A 4,562-nucleotide genomic window follows, 5' to 3' on the forward strand; every position below is an offset into this window, starting at 1 on the left:
TTTCAGTTTGACATTCTGAACTCGTTTTGGAGATCAAGCCACCATCGAAATTAAATTGTGACTTTATGAAGCAATTGATGCCTGAAAACCCTAATCAATCAAGAATAGTGGGTACACCCTCATTATAAATTAAGCACGTCTGCAAATAGCTTTGGATTTGCTGAAAAGTTTGGATTGGTTGAGGTAAAATCTGATCCATGATTTGATTTATTAGCAGAAAATCCTAAATGAGATAGTTTGACTTGTGCAATTGCATATACACTTACTAACATCTATCACCTGTTACCAATAGAAAGTGCCTTTACAAAAGAAACTACAATGCCACAAACCCAGATATTTGAATTATTAAAAATCCTCAAAAGGTGACAAATGTTTGTAAAGCAACAAGAATAGCAAGGATAGTATAGCTAGGTATTTCTCCTCCCATGATAGAAAACCGTTATCGTGGTTTCCATGCAAGAAAGAAGTATAAATGAGCAAAAAGATTAACCCAGTAACATAGTTCTTATCCTAATAATAGAATGAGTAAACCTTTGAGACACAGCTTCAAATTCAAGAAATAGAAACTCTATCATAAGGTTCACACTTTGGAACCCTTACCAGACAGTTCAATATCTTGGTTCGCGTCTTCCGAATCACCACCTTTTATGAGAAGTTCAGAATCACCATCTTCGACCCCACAATCTGCCTGTTTTGATGCTGCAGTTTCACGCTCAGATGAAGGCCCTGGCTTAGGAGTAACTGATTGTTGATAAAGAACTCCCCCAACGAGAGTTAAAAGCAAGCAAGCCAGACCAAATGAGCTTGCATGCTTATCCCAGATCATCACATTGATAGCAACAGTAAGAAACTTGTTGACAACACCGGTCACTGTAAATGCCGTGGCCGAGATTGCTTTCCTCGCCGCAAACCCAAAGAAACTGATGAGCAATCCAAAGACACATGACAAAGCCACCGCAACAAAAGCATCCAACCTCAACCAACCCCCAGAACTCGACCCAACAGCGGTGAAAACATCAATATACTCCCCGGTCACAACCCAAAACAATGGGGCCATCAACAAGGAGAGGAAATTGTTGTAGAGAACAAATCCCCATGTATTGAGTCCAAGGTTGGTCACCATATGCTTTATGTAAACCATCTCTGTTGTGATGGTAACCAAATAAGCAAACGCCCATGAGTATGCAGTGAGGGTGAATGCCGAATCAGTGATCACATACCCAACCGCACTGCTCAATATAATGACAAGCGAAGAGAATGTGAGTTTCGAAGGACAAGGCTGCTTTCTGAAGACAGTATCAGCAACAGCAACCAGCAGTGGAGTTAGGGATCGGAAAACTATAAACGTATCGACATTGGCATGGCGAAGGAGATTGGTGTTGGTGAAGATGGCGAGATAAAACACAGTGGCTGCAGGCAAGAATTTTTTGGCATTCTCGAGGGTGAAAGGATCATGGTGTAAAAATCCGAACTTTCCAAGAACCCAGACACCGAGAGCAGAAGTCAAGTATTGCAGCGCAGTTAAGAGGCCAGGGTAACTGAACTTTGTGATGGCATATTTGTTTATAATGGCGAGCAAGCTCGAACAGAGAGCATATCCTACGACAAGCCCCGTAGTGGTGTAGTACTGCTTCGAGGCATCAAAGTTGATGACAGCCATGACCGCCAAGTATCTCCACCAACTTATGTAGCGGGCTTAATTTGACGCTGAAAGGGGAGAACTTCTCAAAACGCCGGTGTACTAAATCAGCAACAAAAAACAAGAAGAAGAAAAAAGTTACAAGAATACGTTTGGCCGGCAAGATATGAACGATCTTAACTACTAAGAGCCATCAAAATCAATCGGAATGTCAATGACCAAAATCAGATCAACATCAAGAAGCCGTAGCTTTGATTCCCGTTCTAGATCCATTAGATTCGGAATTCAAAAGCGATTACCTCGGATTCACGCACCCCAAATTGAGTTCTGCTGATTTTGCGAGTGCAATCGAGCGGTCTCCCCTTGAAAACCTAATACATTTATCCAGAAATCCAGCAATTTTCAGAGAGAGTCATACCTAAATATGCGGGATCCAAACCCTAGCATACTGGAAGAGAAAAGTAAAAGCGGAACGCGAGAGTAAAACCTAATCTCCAGCTCCGAAAATCGGCAGTCTACGTCGCCTACGGTGCGGTGCACAGAATCGCCTCTCTAGTCCTCCTCCATACCCAAATCCGAGCCGGCCGAAGTGGTCGATCGCGGAAGGACGGAAGAGGGAACCACTCGGCCTTCGTGACATATAGCGCTGCGAAAGACTTTGACCAGCTGTGGCTAATCATTTCTCGTAGTTCGGCGAGGGAAAGCTGCCGGGAGTTAGACTATTTTAGATCTATTTATGTTAGAATTATTTAGTATAAAAAAATATTGACTTGAAAAGAGTACAGAAAGCTCTGCGCCAGCTGGACGTGCTAGCTACTGGTACCAAATTGAGCCAATTGACACGGCGCCTTCTAAAATAATAATAACAGTGCGTGAAGTCTTCCGGGAGACTAATCCCGATAACGTCTTTCTTGACTTAGATCCTAATTGGCCGGGAAGCAGGATCTTGGATCGTGGAGGCATGTGGAAGAAAACTTAGTAAATTTTGGTTATCATCGATGCCTCCACGTTCTCAAGTTGGGAGGCTAAAATTAGGTATCAAAGCATTGAACCGCAGGCACGCCACGGGTTCGATGGATGAGCGCAATTCGCTTACGATACTTTGGTGGTTTTAGGTGTCAAGGTCCGGTCCGGAAGCACTTTGTAATGAGAAATAGGTTTTTCATCTGAATATATGACTTTCATCCTTGTAGTCGAGTTTTTGATCTATAAGAATTTTAGACCCTACGAAGCAATCTTAAGAACTAATTGATCGTGATCAAGGGCTCAATTATTGGGGAAAAAATGATGACATAGGAAGCATTAATTGAATCGCTAAATGCAACAAACTTTGTAAATTGCTGCTAATAAAATAATAAAAAGAAAAGGTGGCTCGGTATAACTGTTGTGATAGATCCAAAATTAATTTTTAGCTAGAGCATTCCCTTAGGCATAGCTATTGTTCCACGTGGACGGCTGTATCGTCCGAGTCAATAAAAGGCTTTAGTGGAGTAGGACGCGAGCAGAACGCATTTTTCCGTTCGACATCTATGCCACGAAGAGATCACGAGCGCTGCGGTACCCGGTATTTGAGTTCCGCGTAGAGTCGCCACTTGGAGGCCAACCTTCGCTTTCTCGCAGTCCAACGCATATTTCCCAACCCTTACGTCTTCACTCTCCGTCGACATTACGGAGCTTCCTCTGCTTTTCGTAATATGCACATTTTTAGAAAAAATTCGTACACTTAGATATTTAATCTAAAATAGTTAAAAATAAAATACCACATGAGATTATTGAGAGATCATGTTCACCAAACTTTATTAATCGATGAGATCATATTTGTTTATAAAATGTTCCCCTTATGTGCACTGCATGCCGTATACTATTTTAATAGTACGGTCTTTTATTTTGAGATTATTTTTACAATAATTATCTTTTATACAGAAAAAAAATAGAAAAATACTTTGGTTAGTTAAGAAATGTTGTTTTCTGGCGTCATCTTCTCCTCAACTAGTACGATAATTTCTCGTGGCAGTCCAGGATGGATGCAACAATATATGGAGTTATATGGGCGGCAGGCATCTTCCATATACCAGTCCACCGATAAAAAATGATAATAAATATTTTTCTTAGTTAAATATTATCTTTTTAAAAAATATAATAGAGAAAAAAAACTTAATCCCTTTAAAAAAAATAAAATACGATGGGTTGATGTGATTAGATGCAGGCATATAAATGAGTCGGTCGAGGGATGAGGACCCAATCAAGAAAACTCTGGTACTGGATTAAGATTTCAGAATTCAGATCCTAAATCAATATTTTCATCTGATCCAGCGACTGTGTTCAAAAAAATAAACAAAGCCAAAAAAAAAAACAGATACAAATTAAATCTTTCCATGCCCGCAAAATTGTATGGCCTTTTCAGGCCAAGCATATTTTCCATGAAGCTAATAGGCTGCAGATTGGATGGTTGTTTATGTAGCCAGTCACTCTGGTAGTATTTTGTTTTTCGATTTTATATAGCCAGTCACTCTGGTAGCTTAGATGGCCTCTACCACTCTATAGTATTTTGTTTTTCGATTTTATTGAGTGTATCCGTATTTGTTAGGTGTGATTTACCCGCTTTAACGAGAAAAAAAAAAAAAAGCATGGCCTTGTCGGGCTCCAATCCGGGGATGCCTCGGCCCACGTATGCAGTGGGCCCAGGCCTGATCTCCCAACCCCAGTCTGAAACCAGCCGCACGTGTTTAAGGACAGGCATTTGCCCAGGTGCGCATCAATCAACCAATGGGCCGGACGGCCATAAAGCACAACACACCGAGCTAATATAGAGGTAATATTGGACTATAACGTGGCTTATCTATATTTCCTGTCCGTCTGATCCATATCTAAGGGTTACAGAGGAATCTACGACATATTTCCAATTTTCAACTTCTCTGGAAAA

General features: G+C 41.0%; 1 pseudogene across 1 annotated transcript; it reads right to left on the reverse strand.

Annotated features, from left to right (window-relative positions):
* Positions 1-319: 319 nt before the first annotated feature.
* LOC103697295 (GDP-fucose transporter 1 pseudogene) lies at positions 320-2,348 on the reverse strand (annotated as a pseudogene). The gene is made up of 3 exons (XR_015973765.2): positions 2,127-2,348; positions 1,939-2,010; positions 320-1,741 (listed from the first exon to the last, which is right to left on the reverse strand). The product of XR_015973765.2 is annotated as a GDP-fucose transporter 1 pseudogene (transcript).
* Between the last annotated feature and the right edge of the window lie 2,214 nt (positions 2,349-4,562).

This window comes from Phoenix dactylifera, chromosome 1 (assembly GCF_051530095.1).
Source record: "Phoenix dactylifera cultivar Ajwa chromosome 1, Ajwa_hap1_PhDact_Kaust_v1.1, whole genome shotgun sequence".
Taxonomy (NCBI): domain Eukaryota; kingdom Viridiplantae; phylum Streptophyta; class Magnoliopsida; order Arecales; family Arecaceae; genus Phoenix; species Phoenix dactylifera.